The following is a 20,343-nucleotide window of genomic DNA, read 5'->3' as shown; positions in this document are numbered from 1 at the left end:
TGGTGTTTTAGAAAAGTTTGATATGGACTCATGTCTATCGTTGACAATGCAACACAGAATGGGACCCAAATGTCCACTCGACTCATAAAACTTGTTTGACCAAAGCCATTTCCCAATCCATTTTTAAGTAGGCATGTGGAGGAAATCGGATGCTTCACTCAATGCCATTTCTCTTCCGTTGTGACGTTCTGGATGACGGAGGAGAGACCCTGGCCCAGGATTCTCCCTCCCCTTCAGGGTCGGTTGGCAGGCAGGTGGGGTCTTGTTGGTAGTTCTGTGCGAGGTGGCTGTGGGCAGCCTTTCTTACTGGGATCCCAGTATTTAGGCATCTGTGGGTGGGGCACGCAGTGAGGTTATGAAAGCAACACCACAGGCTGACATGGGTTTGAGCCGGAAGGACCCATGGAGAAACTTCATTTATCTACCAGGAAATTGAGGCCCAGAGAGGTTAGGAGACTTTCCCAAAGTGACACAGCACATCAATAGCAGAAGCAGGGTTAGACCTCAGATCTTGGTCCTGAACCCTGGGCTCTGGCCACTATCCCACTGTCTTCAACTCCAGCCCATAAAGAGAGAAAATGGAACCTGGAGTGGTTCAGGGACTCACCCACCTTGAGGGTTCTCAGGAGGATCCCTGAATTCCGCCCGACGGCCCGCTCCATTTCTCCTCTGCTCTGACGGCCTCTTGGGATTCCAGAGTCCGTCCTTGGGTGGTTAGTCTGGCTGGGACTCCGGGCTTCATCGTCAGGAGAGGGGACCCCCACTGAGGTCTCCACAGCTGCTGTCCTAGGCCCGCTCTCACTGCAGTGGACAGCTCTGGGGAAATGCTGAGGCCGAGAGATCACCAAAACCCGGGAAGAGGCGGGCTCCCTGACTGCTTTCTTCGACCATCTCTCGGCTGGGAGAAGAACCATCAGGGAGGGCCTCCCTCTCAAAATCGCATGACCCCCCTTTCAAGGGGGATACTGAAGTGTACAGACCAGACCGTAACTGCCTCCTGGATGGATCTTTACGTAACAGCAGGCAGATAACACAGACACATAGACACTAACGGACAGGGTGCCTTGTAAATACAGGCCCTTCACTGGTGGTTGAAATTGAGCTTTGGATACAAATGGGACCCCCCCCAAACACACATAAAATCATCTGTATGAGCATGTGTACATTTGGGAGGGGGTTACTCATAGCTGTTACCAACTGGAAAGGCGCCAGAGTAAAACCCACTGGTTGTAGAGTCCCTTCTCTGTGCTGGACACCACATACACAATATCATCCACCCTATGGGGCAGGTGTTCTCATCCTCATGTTAGGGGTGGCAGCTGAAACTCAGAGAAGTCAAGTGTTTTGCCTGAGACCACACAGGTAAGACAGACAGGCGGGATGGACGCAGTGTGCTTGATTCCAAATCTGGGCTTAGGCTGTAGGATGGATGGTGTTCCATCACGGAGACTCGGAGCCTGGCCAGGCGTGGGACAGGCACGGGGGGAAAATGCATTTGGTTTGGTTCAGGGCAAAGCAAGGTAGATGTAGATTCTGTCACCTTAGCTAAGCTGGAACAACACGTCCCAGAATTCCTTTTCCTGCAGAGTTCTGGGTTAGCAGAGGCCAAAAGAAATCTTTTGTGTGAGGCCTGGAAGGCGGAAGTGAAGCAGCAGCGTGTTCTTTTTACGTTGGAAGGCAGTGGCTCAGGTGTGTCGTCACAGATCTGCTGGCTCCCCTCGCAGGTGCGAGCCTGCTGGGTCTCCTCTTTTGTCTTCTCCAACTCTCGGGCCAGGTGTGAGCTTAGCTTTGTAAGTAAGGGAGCCAGCTTGTCCCACTAGACATACCCAACATCAAGGTCGGGGCTGGGGGAGGTGAGAGACCCACATGGATTCTAGCCCATCCTTTTCAGTTCCACTCCTCCTTGCAGGTTCCAATTTGTCCTACTTCACATCCTTCTTCCCTCTTCAGACCGTCTGCCCTAGGAGCTTCAGGCTGTAGCTCCAGGCACAGGAGAAACAGCATCCTGCAGAGTACTAAACCAGCTGCCACATCCGTGCAGGGTCAAATCCCTACAATAAAGGTGTCGTGTTGTAGAAAGAAGTCTTCTCAACGGAGGGTGGAGAGGCTGGAGCACCCCTTGGAGGAGCTGGAACAGGGTAAGAGAGAACTTCGCTTCCTGCCCTAAAGACTGTGGCCGCTGCCACGGGAGGCTCCGCGAGGGAAGGAGTGGGGGAGGGTGTCGAGTGACCGTGGGATCACCCAGGACTCCCACGGGCCCTTGCAGCCTAGAGGGAAGCCCTCTAGTCGCGCAAAAGCTTTCACACAGGGTGACCTTATCAAATCAAGACCCCAGGAGACCAGACAGTGAGAGCTGACAGAGAAATCCCAGAGTGCATGCAGGAAAAATCACCGCTCCCCCCACCGCCCCCGCTGCTCCACTGCCTCGGATCTCAGCTGAAAGCAGAGGGCTCAGGATATGAGGCTCTTGACCCCCACCCAGTGGCAATAGGCGGTAACTGCAACCGAATAATATCAGAATGCGTTAAGACCCGACCTTCCAACATCACACACTACATCAAATCTCCAGACCAGAGAGAAAATGACAAGCACCCAGAACTCAGTCCTGAGGACACAGAAATATGTAAACTAAATGACAATTAATTCAAAATAGCTGTCATCAAAAAACTCAGTGAGGTAAAAGAGAATATAGAGAAACGATTCAACAAGTTCAACAGCTCCTTCACAAAAGAGATCGAAACTGTAGAGAAGAATCAATCAGAAATATTAGAGATGAAAGACACAATGGAAGAGAGAAAACAAAATACGGCTTCCCTGAATGCTCGAGTGGACAGCACAGAGGAGCGAATCAGCATGATCGAAGATAGAAATGTTGAAATGCTCCAGACAGAGGAGGAGCGAGAACTAAGACTAAAAGGAAGTGAAGAAAGCCCCCGAGAAATACCCGACTCAATGAGGAAATGCAACTTAAGAATTATAGGTATTCAAGAAGGAGAAGAGAAGGATCATGGAGCAGAAAGCATGTTCAAAGAAACAATAGCAGAGAACTTCCCAAAATCTAGGGAGAGAGGGGGAAATCTATGTGGAAGAGGCTTCCAGATCTCCTAGATTTGTCTATGTAAAAAGACCTACTTCTAGGCATATAGAAGTAAAACTGGCAAAAATGAACGACAAAGGAAGAATATTAATGCAGCAAGGCAGAAGAAAATAACCCACAAAGGAACCCCATCAGGCTTTCAGCAGATTTCTCTGCAGAAACCATACAAGCTAGGAGAGAATGGAATGACACATTCAAATCTTTAAAAGACAAAAATCTTCAGGCCAGAATACTCTATCCAGCAAAAATATCCTTCAGATATGATGGAGAAATTAAAACTTTACCAGACAAGCAAAAGCTAAGGGACTTTGTAGCCCACGAGACCCTCCCTATAAGAAATCCTCAAGAAGGCCCTCATACCTGAAAAAAAAAAGGGGGGAGAAAGGGGTCACAAAATACAGAATAAGGAAATAAATAGGTAGACAGAATCAGAATAGGATAGCAAATATTCAACTATAGCATTAGGTTAGAGGGAAGGAAAACACCAAAAACAAAGATAATCCTGCCATTTTTAACCACAAACTCACAACACAAGATGGAATAAGACATGAGAAAAACAACTTAGGAGGGGAGGAGGAAAGGGACTGAATTAGTTTAGACTAAGGAAATAAGATGCCATCAGAAAATGGACTATCTTATACACGAGATTCTGAAAACAAACCTCAGGGTAACCACTAAACAAAAAAGCAGAACAGACACACAAAGAATAAATAAGGAGAAAACAAAGAAACACGTCATAAAGAACTATATAATTCAATGGGTAGACCAAAACACATGGGACGAGAAACAAAGGAAATGCAGGAAAATCGGAAAATGAGTGATAAAATGACAGCATTAAGCCCTCATACATCAACAATCACCCTAAATATAAATGGAGTGAACTCTCCAATAAAAAGACACACAGTGGCAAGACGGATTAAAGAGCAAGATCCAATCTGCTGCCTCCAGGAAACACATCTCAGCGCCAATGAAAAACACAGGCTCAGAGTGAAGGGGTGGAAGATGATACTCCAAGCTAATGGCAAACAAGAGAAAGCAGGTGTCGCAACACTTATATCAGACAAAGTAGACTTCAAGATAAGACAGGTAAAGAGAGACAAAGAGGGGCAGTATATAGTGATCAAAGGGACAGTCCGTCAAGAGGAAATAATGCTTATAAATATCTATGCATCCAACATAGGAGCACCAAAGTTCATAAAGCAACTGTTAACAAACCTAAAAGAAGATATCAAAAATAACACAATAATAGTAGGGGACTTCAACACTCCACTCACATCAATGGATAGATCGTCCAGACAGAAAATCAACAAGGAAACAGTGGAATTAAATGAAAAGCTAAACCAGTTGGACTTAATAGACATGTATAGAACACTCCAACCAAAACCAGCAGAATACACATTCTTCTCAAGTACGCAAGCAACATTCTCAAGGATAGACCATATGTTCGGAAACAAGGCAAGCCTCAATAAGTTTAAGAAAATTGAAATAATAAGCATCTTTTCTGATCATAATGCTATACAGCTAGAAGTTAATTACAAGAAAAAAGCTGAGACAGGGACAAAGATGTGGAGACTAAACAACATGCTATTGAACAAAGAATGGATCATCGAAGAAATTGAAGGAGAAATCAAAAAATATCTGGAGACAAAAATGATAACATACCATACCAACTCATATGACATGCAGCAAAAGCCATATTAAGAGGGAAATTCATTGCAATACAGGCACACCTTAACAAACAAGAAAAATCCCAAATAAGCAATCTCAAATTATACCCAGCTAAACTAGAAAAAGAAGAACAAACAAAGCTCAAAGTCAGGAAAATGAGGTAAATATATAATAAAAATCAGAGCAGAAATAAATGCCATTGAAACAAAAAAGGCAGTAGAAAGGATCAATGAAACAAAGAGCTGGTTCTTTGAGAAGATAAATAAAATTGACAAACCCCTAGCCAGACTTACAAAGAAAAAAAGAGAGAAAGCTCAAATAAACAAAATCAGAAATGAAAGAGGAGAAATAACAACAGACACCACAGAAATACAATGGATTATGAGAGAATACTTCGAAAAACTAAATGCCAACAAAACGGATAATCTATAGGAAATGGACAAATTCTTGGACTTTTACAAGCTCCCAAAACTGAATCAAGAAGAAACAGACAATCTGAATAGACCAATCACAAGGAAAGAGATTGAAACAGCAATCAAAAGCATCCCAAAGAATAAAAGCCCAGGACCAGACAGCTTTCCTGGGGAATTCTACAAAACTTTCAGAGAGGATTTAATACCTATCCTTCTCAAGCTATTCCCCCAAATTAGGGAAGATGGAACACTTCCTAACACACTCTATGAGGCCAACATCACTCTGATACCAAAGCCTGACAAGGACAACACAAAAAAGGAGAACTATAGTCCAATATCGCTGATGAACACAGATGCAAAAATCCTCAACAGAATTTTGGCAACCCGAATACAGCAATTCATCAAAAGAATCATACATCATGATCAGGTGGGATTCATACCAGGGACACAGGGATGCTTCAACATCTGCAAATCAATCAATGTGGTACACCACATCAACAAACTGAGGAATAAAAACCACATGATCATCTCAATAGATGCAGAGAAAGAATTTGACAAAATCCAACAGCCAGTTATGATAAAAACTCTTAAGAAAATGGGGATAGAAGGAAATTATCTCAACATAATAAAGGCCATATATGACAAACCCACAGCCAACATCATACTCAATGGGCAAAAACTGAAAGCCATCCACCTGAGAACAGGAACAAGACAAGGATGCCCACTGTCACCACTGTTATTCAACATAGTAACTGTTATTCAACATAGTATTGGAGGTTTTGGCCAAAGTAATTAGGCAAGAAAAAGGAATAAAAGGAATCCAAATAGGGAGTGAAGAAGTGAAACTCTCACTATTTGCTGATGACATGATCTTATATATGGAAAACCCCAAAGAATCCATTGGAAAACTAATAGAAATAATTAACAGATACAGTAAAGTTGCAGGGTATAAAATCAACTTACATAAATCAGTTGCTTTTCTATACTCAAATAACAAACTTACAGAAAGAGAACTCAAGAATACAATTCCATTTGCAATCACAACTAAAAGAATAAAGTACCTAGGAATAAGTTTAACCAAGGAGGTGAAGGACTTATACAATGAAAACTAAGATAATACTGAAAGAAATTGATAATGACATAAAGAGATGGAAAGAGAGTCCATGCACATGGATTGGAAGAATAAACATCGTTAAAATGTCCATACGACCCAAAGCAATCTACAGATTCAATGCAATCCCAATGACATTCTTCATGGAAAGAGAGCAAAGAATCCTAAAATTCATATGGGTCAACCAAAGACCCCGAATTGCTAAGGCAATCCTGAGAAAAAAGAACAAAGCTGGAGGCATCACAATCCCTGACTTCAAAATGTACTACAAAGCCATAGTAATCAAAACAGCATGGTACTGGTACAAAAACAGGCACACAGATCAATGGAACAGAACTGAAAGCCCAGAAATAAAACCACACATCTACGGACAGCTAATCTTTGACAAAAGTGCCAAGAATATACAATGGAGAAAAGATAGTCTCTTCAATAAATGGTGTTGGGAAAACTGGACAGCCACATGCAAAAGAATGAAGGTAGACCATTATCTCAGGTCATACACAAAAATAAACTCAAAATGGATCAGAGACTTGAAGATAAGTCCTGAAACTATAAAACTCCTGGAAGATTGTATAGGTAGTTCACTCTTTGACATTGAACTAAAAAGGATCTTTTTGAATACCATGTCTTCTCAGACAAGGGAAACAAAAGAAAAAATAAACAAGTGGGACTTCATCAGACTCAAGAGCTTCTGCAAGGCAAAAGAAACCAGAATCAAAACAAAGAGACAACCCACCAATTGGGAGAAAATATTTGCAAATCATGTATCTGACAAGGGGTTAATCTCCGTAATACGTAAGGAACTCAACAAATGAACAATAAAAAGCAAACAACCTGATGAAAAAATGGGCAGAGGAGATGAACAGACATTTTTCCAAAGAAGATATCCAGATGGCCAATAAACACATGAAAAGATGTTGAACATCACTAATCATCAGGGAAATGCAAATCAAAGCTACACTAAGATACCACCTTACGCCTGTTAAAATGGCTATAATCACTAAGACTAAAAATAACAAATGTTGGAGAGGGTGTGGAGAGAAGGGAACCCTCACACACTGCTGGTGGGAATGCAAACTGGTGCAGCCACTATGGAAATCAGTACGGAGATTCCTCAAAAACTAAAAATAGAAATACCATACAACCTGGCTATCCCACTTCTGGGTGTCTACCTTAAACAACTTGAAATCAACAATCCAAAGTAACATATGCACCGCTATGTTCATTGCAGCACTATTCACAATAGCCAAGACATGGAAGCAACCCAATGTTGGATAAAGAAGATGTGGTATATATACACAATGGAATACTACTCAGCCATAGAAAAAGACACATTCTTCCCATTTGCAGTAACATGGAAGGACCTGGAGGGAATTATACTGAATGAAATAAGCCAGACAGAGAAAGACAAACACCAGATGATTTCACTCATATGTGAAATATAAACAAATACATGATGAAGAAAACAGTTCAGTGGTTACCAAGTGAAAGGGGGTAGGGGGTGGGCACAAGGGGTGAAAGGGAGCACTTATGTGGTGACAGACAAGAAATAACGTACAACTGAAATCTTGCATCGATGTAAACTATTATGAACTCAGTTAAAAAAAATAAAAATAAAATAAAAAACAAAGTCGGAGCAGGGCCTGAGAGCCTGTCACCTGCTGGCTCACCGCGTTGGTGTCAGGGAGCAGCCAGAGCTGCACCACGCCAGGTCCTGCCAGATCCCCTCCTTGAGCTTCTCTTGTTGAAGATTTGCCGGTGGTGAGATGCCGAAGGGTGTCCTAGGCTGTCCTCGTGGGTTCCACTCATCCTTGCAGTTCCAGTCTGCCCTGCCACTTGGGCCGCAAGACTTCAGGCAGCAGCACCAGCACAAAAAGAATCAGCCTCTCACAGACTTTCTTACTGGCTCCTGCAATCATGGAAAGTCAAATCTCTATAAAAGATCTCTTATTTTATGTGTAAGTGTCTCCTGGTGGTTCTGCCCCTCTGATCAAACCCTGGTTGATCCAGCAGGCTTCCCATGGCCTACTGGAGTGCTTGGCACATGCACGGGCTCAACTAGCGTTTGTTGAGTGAATAAATGACTGAATGAACAAATAAATGAATGAGACACAGTCTCTGCCCTCAAGGAGTTCACAGACCAGTATGGGAATCGGAACTGAGGAGTTGGGCAGATGATACAGTGGTGGTAGCATTTAGATCTCAGTCGTGGGGCAGCTGGACAAGCATTGGGCTCACCCATCAGCCTCCCAGTCACTGATGTCTCTCCGTCTGGGCTTGTGCTGTGTGAGGGGATGGGCACTTGGTTAGGCTGCCGTGCTAGGTGGTGTCCTCAGGGGTCCACAGGGAGATAACCCAGTGCCCTGATGTCCAGCAGGGGGGCGTGGACTTCCTGCCTGTCTCGCTCCTGAAGATGAGTTTCCAGCCAAAGCACGTGTCCAGAGGCTGCTGGCCAGCTTGAGGTCACACCTGCAGAACTGCTTCTGGCATTTGCTCCCAGGACCTGTACCAGCCTGGGAAGGAAACTGGAGCGCTCCCCTCTGGTTAGTGAGTCAGAGAGACTCATCGCCTCCCATCCCACCCAAGTGGCAAGAGCCTCTCTTGGGAACTTCAGAAATCCTGCCACCTCCTAGAGCCTCCCAGGATGGTGGCGGAATCCCCGTTCCTGCTGAATTCAGAAAGCCCCCGACTATAAAAAAGGTAAACTGCCTGGCAGGGTCATCTAGCCACCTTTCCTTTCATGCACTCCAGGTGCACACTCCTTTCCTCAAAGGCCTTCAATGGCTCCCCATTGCCCAGTTCTTTAGCTTGACATTTAAGGCCTTTACCCTGGTGGCGGTACCGTCTTTCCAGTTTGCTCTTGCAATTATTCTCTCCCTCTGAAACCCTCTGCTCCTTTGATCCTGCCTTGTGCTTCCCCCTCTGTCTCCGCTCATGCTGTTTCTTCTCCTCTGGGATATTTGTGCCCTTTCCTTACCTGCGAATTACAGTTTTTCTTATCAGTAATAATAATAACAATAAAAGGTACCACTTACTGACTGCCTCCCATGTGCCAGGGACTTTCATACAGGTTATCACATTTAATCTTCCCCACAGCCCAACAGGTAGGTATAATTATCCCATTTAACGGGTGAGTAAATTAAGGCTGAGCATGTAACCTTGGCCATGCAACTGGAGAAAGGTCGAGTGGGGATTTGAAGCTGGGTCTGAGCAGATCCAGAGGCTGAGCTCACAGGGGCAGGGCTGGCGCCTCACGGCTCTCAGCACCCACTTCCTTCCTTGGCACAGGGCCTGGCACAGAGGGAGCCCCCGGTAAGCGTCCCCTGAGTCAGGCCCCCTGCATGCCGCGCCCTCATCTGTCTCTATCAGGGCTGCCTTAGATCATAGACGCCCAGAGAGCGGGGTTCACGGCTGTGTCTTCTCGGGACCCACACCCAGGAGCCAGAATTAGGAACTCAATACAGGAGACCTGGTTTGGGGGAACCTGGCCACCGAGACCCCTGGTGGCTCAGCGAAGACCAGGGGCCGCTGTAGTGAGCCGGAGGCACTGCAGGGCTCTGAGAGCCTTCTGAGCCCGCAAGAGCATGGAATTCGACTCCATCTAGCTGTCGGGATTCTGTCCCCCGAGAGCGGCCAAGCCCCTCCCACTGCTCAGCCGCGTTAGCATTCTGTTAATCAGAAGTTTAGGGAACTAGAAGTATTGGGAGCTAGACACCGGGTTCTAGTCCTGCCTTTGCACATGTCCTGGGTGACCTTGGGCAGACCCCTTACCCTTCCTGACCTCGGCTTTTCCATTTTACAAGAGCAGGTTTGATGGATAATTTTAACTGTAGCCCTGGTGCATTAGAGGATCAGGAAATCAGTTTAGAGGGTTGCATCTGGTGCGTGTGCGTGTGTGTGCGTGTGCGTGTGTGTGTGTATGCATGTGTTGATATAACATAAGTAATAAAGTGCTGCTTCAGCAAATTGTGTTTCTGTCGTGGTTGTGTACGTGCGGGTGGACTGGGTCCAGGTGTAAATTTTATTACATTCTGTGGGTTGCCATTAAAGTCTTCGAGCAACTCTCATTCACATGACTTCTTCAGGGCCCACCCAGCTCTGAAGTTGCAGGCATCTGGGTGGCTTCCGTGTCTTAGCCTTAATTATATGAAACCCCAAAGGCTCCCCTGGGGCTTGAGACCCCCGGACCCCTCAGCCTTCTCTTCAAACATTAGATCGGAATTGGGCTTCTGGCTGGGGATCTTCAAGCCTCTGGTGGCATCAGTTCCTAAACCTTCAACAGCCACCCAGAAGAGGAACTGGACATAAACACAGGTGTCTGGCTTCTCATCAGGAAACAGAGACCCAAGCCACTGAGTTTAAATGGTGGGGAGCTAGTGTTTAATGGCTTTGGAGTCAGATGGGGTCTCATACTGTAGCTCTGTGGAGTTCCTCACCATGTGACTTCAGGCCTGTGATTTGCATTCTCTAAGCCTTTGTTTCCTCAGCTGTCAAATGGTCTAATAACACCTTCCTCACCAGGTTGTTGGGAATGTTTGATGGTACGATGCACGTGAATTACCCACTGCCGTGCCTGCTTACAGTAGGCACTCAGTAAATGGCATCTGTCATGGGAGAGGACCACCAAAGCCAAGCCCAAGGGTTTTGACTCGAAACACAAGCTCAGGGGCTGAGGTTGGTGTCCAGAGCAGCAGGTGGCCCCTCTTCTCCTCGTCTTCCCAGGTGGCCCCATGAAGCACTTAGCACGTGGGATGTGGCCATCGGTGTTGCTGTGGCTGGAGTGGTCCCATTTAGGGGAGCACTGGCGAGCTGTCAGGAGGGTGTAGCAGAAGTTACGGGCAGGGCAGCGCCTGTGGGGAGATCCACACCACGCCCGGGGCAAGTGGCCCTGCAGCCAGTCCGGAGGCTCTGCCTTTCCACAGGTCTGGCCTCTGACTATGCTGTGCCCTGAGCCTGGGATGCCTGTCCTCTTCCCTTCCCATCTGCAGAGGCCCAGCTCAGATGCTACCTCTGGGTGACGTCTGTCCCAGCTTCCCCAGCAGAGGCCATCGTTCCTCTTCTGAGCTCCCACAGAGTACCAGTCATTTGTCTACTCCAACACCCACCATTAATCGTTCAATGCGCACTTATGGAACACCTACTTGTGCCAAGATGGGTTAGGCACTGCGGACACAGAGACTGAACAACAGCAACAAAATATAAATCTCTCCCTCAAGAACCTCGGACGAGGGGAGGAGAGAGACATGCAATAGACGAGCGCTCGGCAACACGAGGAGGGTGGGATAGCCGATGAAGGAGTTTGAGTTGAACCAAGAGGCTGTCATCTAAGCAGGAAGGGGGCAGGCTAAGGCTGGGGGCCAGCTCCTCCTCACAGATTCTCTTGGAGTCCCTTGTGGACTACTCTACTCTAACTCCACCAGAGCAAGCAAGGAGCCTGTGCACTGTGCATAAGGACCCGATTCATACACTCTCAGGCCTTGAAGAGGTCACTCGGCCCCATTCGCCAATGCAGGGGGGTCCTGTGACTCCAGCTCCAGACCACAACGTCCCAGTGTCATCCGCATCCTCTGTTGGGGTGGAGGGTTAAGAGTTTAGCTCTAGTGGAGAGGGCCAAGCTCTGCACAGGTGGACCCCGATGCATTTGCAGGCGGCTCCAGGGGCTGACAGGTAGAGCCTGTTTCAGAACTACCTGTTGTTAAAACTATAAAGCCACGAGCCGAATCAGAACCTCTGCAAATCTGTATTTGTAAACAAGCTCCTCGGGAGACAGAAGTCAGGAGCGGGGACACAGGGAAGCTGTATAGGTCACAAAATGTGAGCAAAGTGTCCTTGATCTATTTGCACATATCCCTGGGTGTAGACCAATGCCATCCACAGAGACTGGGACAACCTGTGGTCCTGGTCCTAATTTTATACATTTCTAAATTTGGGACGGTGACCCCAGGGGGAGGTGTGTAAGAGGTGTGTCCCCCTAATAAATACAGAATTATATATCACCATGATCATCCACTTAACATATGTACATTTTATAACTTTCTCTTTTAATTAAAGAAATTATTTATATTTTATGATAGAACAAAGCCGGCCCTGGTGGGTCTAGTGGTTAAGATTTGGTGCTTTCACCCCTACTGCCCAGGTTCGTTTCCTGGTCAGGAACCCACACCATCCATCTGTTTTTGTTGTACCGTGGCAGCTGTGTGTTGCTGTGATGCTGAAAGCTGTGCCACCGGGATCTCAAATGGCAGCAGGGTCGCCCATGGTGGACAGGTTTCAGAGGACTTTCCAGACTAAGACAGACAAGGAAGAAGGACCTGGCCACCCACTTCCGAAAAAACTGGCCATGAAGACCCTGTGAATAACAGTGGAGCTTGTCTGCTACAGAGCCGGAAGGTGAGAGCATGGTGCAGAAAGACGGGGCAGGGTTCCACTCTGCTGTCACAGGGGCACTAGGAGTCAGAATCCACTCCACAGCACTAATGACAGCAACAAAACACAATGATAGAACGTTTTCTCAAAATGTGTTACTCACCTCTCTGCCTTTTAAACAGAGTACAGGCCCTGTAACTCTGTTACTGGCAGACTCTCCTTAACCAAACTGTAGTCACCCTCTTCCAAGCCCTTTTCTGACTGGGCCTTGTCCTTGGGGCTTGTCCTCAAGAGCAAGAATCTTATTCAGTCAGTTTCGGCAGATCCCTCCGACCCTTACTGCTCTCAGTTTCCTCTCTGTTATTTTCCTCTTGGTAATTTTCCATCCACTGACGCCACCCTGCTCCTCGGCTGTAGATCCCCACTTGTCCGTGTGGGTTCGGAACCGAGCCCTGTTTCACTCTGAGGTCCCTTTTCCTCCATTGCTGTCATTCCTGGTTAGAATCAGCTTTTCGCATTTTAACTACTGCCTGGCTCTTGTTTTCTTTAACAGTTATGTGCTCGAGACTCAGATAGGATCTGATTCATCAGAGGATACCGGACCTCTCACCCAGGACCCCAAGTGTGCACCGTTGAAGCCCTTGTCTTCACCTCCGACTGCCTGATCGGGGATCTGTTGGTGAGTCCGACTTCTGAGCCAGTGCTCCAGACAAACATCCGGTGTAGCACGGTAGAGACACATTTTGATTCCTAAGGCTCCGAGTAGTCTCTAGAAGCTGGGCTGGAGCCCCGCGCACACAGAGGCTGGGTTGGAGTCCTAGAGCTGCTTCTCTGTGTAAGAGGCTAGTTTCTGGAAGGAACAGATGCTGGGTTAGAGTCTTGAGTGACTCCGTTCGTAAGTGTAAGGGCGCCGTTAATTAAGAACGTAGGAGCTTCTCAGTCGACTGAAAACTCCCTTCTCGAACCCCTGCTGACTGTACGCTCCGTCACCTCTGTCTGCTTCCTTTCCTGGTGGAGCAACTTTACTAAGGATAATATGGAGCTTCAGGGGTCTCTGGGAAACTCGAGATCTCCCCACACTGGCTCTTCTAAGACTTCTCTCCTCTCCCATCTCCCCCGCTCACCACCTTCCATCTTCTCTTCAGTTCCCGTGAAACCTTTGATTTGACCCCCTTCAAACCCCTCCCTCCTCCATCCTTCTGTCCATCTCTGCCAGAGCTTTTTTCCTCCCACTCCAGCCCCTCAGTTACTTGAATATTCGCCCCCTGGCCCCCACTGGGGGCTCTCAAGGGACTCAGGGGCCCCTCATAGCACTGCCTGAAGCTGGAAAGGAAAAGCCTCATTGGAAACACACTGGATCCTGTGTCCACTCAGATGGACTTTGGAGACATCCGGGTAGCTGCTGGACGTCCCCTCGGTCCCTTGTCTCAGATGCAGGCCACAGCCTCCTTAAGGTGACCTATCAGGGCAAACGCAAATCTTAAAAGTCTCCTCCACAAATATTGGTACAAAGCTTTAGCCTCGCACTGAGTATGTTGCCTCAACTTGTCCTGCCTGGTAGAAGGGCAATTCAGATAAAAATATAAAGGGGAGCAAAGATGAGAGTGTATTACTGTGTTTGTCTGGCTCATGGCTAGAATTTTAGAAGGAAAGCTGTAAGGTCTCTATTTGTGTCTGTCTGTCCGTATGTGTATATATGTGCATGTTATGTATGTGTGATATCTTTCCACCTCCAGATGGTATTACCAAATTCACTTATGAAATCCCTTAAAAGAGTTCTATTCAAATTGGCTTAGAGATAAACTAGCACTTACATAAATTAAACATTCCTGAAACTCCCAGAATTGTGGAAATGAACCCAAATTTTTCAAGTTCACGTGTGTTGAGTAAATCTTCGGTAAATAAGATTAGCAAATATTTCTGGTTTAACAAAGATGGCTATATATTCTGAAAAAAATCAGCATTAAGTATAAAACGAGCACACATGGTAGTTTTATTTGGGTTTACTAGTCATCTAAGTTAATAGTATATCTACTAGATAGTCAAGATTATAAAATTATAAATCCAACCTAAGAACAAATGTAAAGAAAAGATGCAATAAAAATAAATTGCTTGGTATCCCTTACTTCATACATATCAAGCACAGCAGTAAACAAAAAATTCAAGTTCTTAAATAGTTTTAGGTTTTTGGTGGGTTGTTTTTTTTCTTTTGTAATACTTGCCTAATGTGCGTGGGCTGTAAACATAGCTAACAGGGAAATAACTTGAGATTAAACTTTGTTTAATATTATAACATATCTGCCTAAAAACAGTTTTCAAAATCATTTTGGTAACTTGCAATCTTAGACCTATGCTAAGTTAAATAGATAGTTATTAAATATCTAGATCATTTGTAAGCAAGATAAATTACTGAAACACTAATTATTGAAGATAAGTTTAAGTCTATATACTTTTGGCTTCTTATTTTTCCATAGTATAGAGAAGCTAAATATATTTGGGTCTGTGAATAAACAGGTTCTTTTTGCCAAGTTGGTAAATTGTGCTATAAAGAAACATGTCTCGGGAAATTGTGAGATGTATTCATAAAATTTGCTCGTCTGCAACAAAATGCTAGTGTGTGACAGTTCACAATTGTCTACTTCCTAGTTTTCTCTGGAAAAGAAAGGTTACTAATGGCTAAAAATTATAATCAAAATATGAAAATAAAATTACTAAAAATAATAAGAGAAACAAGGTATACAAGGAAATTAGGATGTGTTTTAGTAAGGAAAAGTATTCAAGGTATGAAGGATGTGTTTTTGTTAAGGAAAAAGAGAGTAATTTTGTCATAAAGTAAGATGACTGATTGTTCCAGAACGAGAAAGTGGAAAAGATAGGACAAAACCTGAATGGAGGGGCTGGTCCCATGGCTGAGTGGTTAAGTTCGCATGCTCTGCCGTGGCAGCCCAGAGTTTGGATCCTGGGTTGCAGACATGGCACTGCTCGTCAGGTCACGTTGAGGTGGCGTCCCACATACCACAACTAGAAGGACCCACAGCTAAGATATACAACTATGTACGGGGGAGTTTGGGGAGATAAAGCAGAAAAAAAAAAAAGATGGCGACATTTGTTAGCTCAGGTGCCAATCTTTACAAAGCAAACAAACAAACAAAAAAAGCCTGAATGGATATAGGAAGTTGTGGGTTTGCTGAACAAACATTTTATGTGTGGTCAAGCTGGCTAAGATTGAATTGATTTACTTATAAATTTTTTTTTAAATGAACTTGATATCAAAAGTATGCTGATGCAAAACTAGAATTTGGTTTTCTCTTTGTTAAAATGATAAAGAGTTCTTAGACTATTGCTCTGCTCTTAATAAGAGATTGTAAAAAGCAATCTGCCTAGGAAGCAAGATTTTGTCTTATCAGAATAATTTCCTATACTTTATATTAACCTTTATTATGTCCTTGATTATACAAGAGCACCGAGACTTCTCACTTTTAAAGGATCTAAGGGTTTTTACATTTTGACAATCTAGCCTTCTTAAAATCAAATCCTAAATGAAATCTTTTTGTACTAGACCGACTTTGAGATTTCTCAGGAGATCCTTGGAAAATCTCAAGTAGTTTATTCCCTCATTTTGTAAAAAGAGAGATGTTGAAAATAATTCAGTTTATTTGATATATTAAGTTGCATGAAAAGCATTGTCAAATAAGGAGAAATACTTAACCCTCCCTATGTTACATTTGTGTGGGTAAAACGTTATTTCATAAATTTTATGAAATTTCTGGAAATTTGTGAACGTCCTTGCTGTCCACTCTATCTCCTGATTTAATGTTATCAGTCATAATTCCAGTTATTATTTCAAAATGTTGGGTGCCACAGAAATTGCCAAGGCCTTTTGTCAAATGAGCTCACATCAGATATTTAAACACAGCCATTTCAAGCTTTTGTCAATCACAAATAGTTATTGTTCTATTCTGATTCTTCTCTGAAAACATTGCAATCAGCTGTAGGCCAGAATCCTTCATGGTGGTATTGCTTAAACAACTTCGAGCCCAGACCACTCGACTGAGTAAGGATTTCCAGAATTAATGGAGAAGCTGATGGGTTCATAAAACTGCTAACCCAAGGTCAAGCAGAACAAGAATTAATTAAATGGGACTGAATGAACTGATGAAGAGTGATTATGGTTTTAATCTGGAACATTCCTGGTTCTTTAATGTTCTATTTTTCAGATATAAGGAACCTCTTTCCTTTGTCTCTTAATGTATCTATGCTTATAACAATTTAGTAAATTCTATTTTTGTAAACATAAAGGAAACATTTATGTTTTCTCCTTACCTGATCCCTCCAAAATCCAGAAACTCTTCCTGAGTATTCTTATTTTCATGGCAATAAAATTTGTTCTCCTTGTAACAGGAAATAATTGGAAACGTTGGTTATATTACCAAGACTTTGACTGAAATGTCTTATTTGAGAATGATGTGTGTAAAATCAGATATGACCAGATAATTTTAAGGAACTAAGGTTGACTTTATGGAGCCAATGCTTACAAAGCCCTCTTGGAAAAACTAGTCTGGTACTCAGCCTTATAGGTGAGTACAGAAGGTCACTTCCTGGCAAGCCCAGGAGCCTTAGGATATCTTGGGGACCTCAAGAAGAGAGGCATTCACCCAAACCTATAGGCACTGAAGGCAAAGTCTGGTAGTGAGTTCTTGGCTTGTCGTCTTGGCCTTGAGAGGCTTTTAAAAGTCGAGCCTGAGGTTCCTCGTGAAAGGTTCCAGCAAAGCAGACTGAAAAAGGCGTGTGTGGTCAGTTATCATTCTTGCTGCCCTTAGGTAAATACTCATGCCAAATCTAGTGAGATCAGACTTATTTTGTAAGCAGGAATAACCTTACTTTGGTCATCTTGGATGAAAAAGGAGAGTAGCTAGCCGTAGAGAGAAATTTTGTGTTTCAACGGAAAACCATAGCACACCCTTGTGTGTCCTCCAATACCTGACTACCACTCTCCAGATTAAAGTTTCCAATTATTGTCCCACTTTCCTGACTTGGCATCACTGAGAACTAAAACTGAAGCCTTGCAAGTGGAAGTTGGGTGACTTGATCTAAACTTTGGAGAAATCACCCCAACAGACCACGTATGGGCAACCTTCGCACTTGTTACTGTGTGGACCACTCAGAAAGTTCACGGGAACACCTGATGCCGTCCCCAAAGGCATTCGAACTGCAAACCAGGAAATTTGTTAGATTGCCACTGCCATCCTCACTCCATCGTCTGAAGCTGCTTCACCCTCACGTCTAGAACTCTTCTCGACTGACTGCCCTCTGGACTCAGAAACCCGGTATCCAACCTCTAATCTTTGCTTTACTTTTATTTTAATAGAAATTCCCCCATTAAATGACTTACTGCTAGCACCATCCAGCAAATTTCCTCCATGACCAAGTTCCAACAGATGGTTTAGCTGATCTTTTTTTTTTAATTTTTTTTTGTTTTTTTTTTGAGGAAGATTAGCCCTGAGCTAACTGCTGCCAATCCTCCTCTTTCTGCTGAGGAAGACTGGCCCTGAACTAACTGCTGCCAATCCTCCTCTTTCTGCTGAGGAAGACTGGCCCTGAGCTAACATCGTGCCCATCTTCCTCTACTTTATATGTGGGACACCTACCACAGCATGGCTTGCCAAGTGGTGCTGTGTCCGCACCCGGGATCCGAACCGGTGAACTCCTGGCCGCCAAAGCGGAACATGCGCACTTAACTGCTGCGCCACTGGGCCAGCTCCGGTTTAGCTGATCTTTAATGAACAAAAGGCGATAAAATAAGAAATTCACTTACGTTGTTCAGAGGAAAGAAGAATGTCTCTTCTGGGACTGACAAAGACTCCCTCCTTGACCAGACTTTAGTCGGGTTCCTCTAAGACCTTTTTGGACTAGGCTTCATTCTCAAGAGCAAGAATCCAGACAAGTCAGTTTTGCAGAACCCCCACCCTCGATATGTGATCAAACTCCCCATCCGCACCATCCTCCAGGCGATGTCCGATCACCCTGACCTGCCTTCAGCAAGAATCCTGTTGTGTCTGTTTAGCACGAATTTCTCTTTACCCCCAATGTTTCCTCTTAGTAATTTTCCTCCCACTGAACCCCACCCTGCTCCTTGGCTGTAAATCTCTGCCTGTTTTTGTTGTATTCAAAATTGACCCAAGTTTTATATGGAGGTCTCTTCCCCAGTTGCAATGTTCCGGGTTAAAAATCTGTTTTTATGGCTTAAACTACTGCTGTAGCTACTTTATGGTTCAGCTCTGTTTCCTTTGAGGTTACTGTTTTCTGGAAGATTCCTGGTCATTGTGTTAATCCCTCTGTACTTCAGCTGCCCAATTCCTGGTCCAGTAAGGAGCTGGGGAGAAAATGAGATGAATCTTGCAGAAAGAAAAGTCACGTCTCAAAGTCACTGATCCCTCAATTCTAAAATGATAGATTCTGGGAATTGGGAACAACTTAAATTATCAAGTCTGAGAACCTGGATCAGAGACTCTGAAAAGTTTTGGTTGCCATTTCTAAAACTCCGTGAATCATTAATTCTAAACAGCTGATTTAATAAATCTGGAATGTTGTGTAATTGGTTTTCTATAAATCAAAGTAAGCCAGCTGCTGGACGCTGAGATTACTCAGGTTTCAAAAGAACCTGTTGGTTGTAAACCTGGAGCCTGTTATTATCTTCTCTGAGGATCTATTTATCTAGAAACAGCTGCGCTATCACACTGAGCATCCAGTCAAAGCTCTAACGTGTTTGAGCTTGCAGACTTCCTTTCTATGTAGGACACCCAAGACCTTTTAATATTTTATGCTATTTGAAGTGTTTTCAAGTCCATGATCCAGTAGGGCCTCAAAACATCCCATTTTACAGACTGGGAAAGAGAGACAGAAAAGGGTCTTGCCCAAGGTCACACCCAAGCTGGTGGTGCAGGACTTGACCCAGGCTCTCAGACCCTGAAGTTTGGGATGGTCTCCCCAGCCTGAGCTGGTTCCCTGTAGCAGCGTTAGAGCTCCTCATAGGAACGGGAACCTCCTGACACCTGGGGCTGGGACTCCTTTATGAGCCCCACTGCCTTGCCTGGTGCCTGACACAATGGAGCAGATCCCAGTGTGGATGGTGGACGGTGTCCTGAGTGTCCTTCCCCAGGGTTCCACTGAATCCTCATATTAACTCATGAGGGAAGTACCACGAATGCCCCATCATCTGCATGAAGAGACTGAGGCACAGAGAGGTCAAGGAGCTTATCCCAGGAAACACAGTTGGTGACCACTGCAGAAGGCTATGAATCCCAGAGCCTACCCTCTTTTTGCCCAGGAAAAGTGAATCAAGGCGGCTGCTCCCTGCTCAAGATGACGCCCAGGTGAGGCTTCAGTTCAGACCTTGGCCCGCCCGCCTGCTGTCCCAGGAAGGGAGAGTTACAGTTGGTGGCATCCACAGGCTGCCCCTGGCCCGCAAGCCACAGTGACAGACATAGGTGAGGTAGCTGAGGAGGGGCCACGCCCCCGTGGCCTGCTTGATTATGCTGTAGAGCTCTAACAGGCTGACCTGGGTGAGGACCAGCCCTGCGGGAAAGGGGGAAAACGTCAATCAAGTGATGATGGTGATGCTGCTGCGAACATTCATTCAGCAACAGCCACAACAATTGCAACAATTGCAATGACAGCTGCTCTGTGTC

Source organism: Equus przewalskii, chromosome 2 (assembly GCF_037783145.1).
Source record: "Equus przewalskii isolate Varuska chromosome 2, EquPr2, whole genome shotgun sequence".
NCBI lineage: Eukaryota > Metazoa > Chordata > Mammalia > Perissodactyla > Equidae > Equus > Equus przewalskii.
This window is presented reverse-complemented; position numbering follows the sequence as displayed.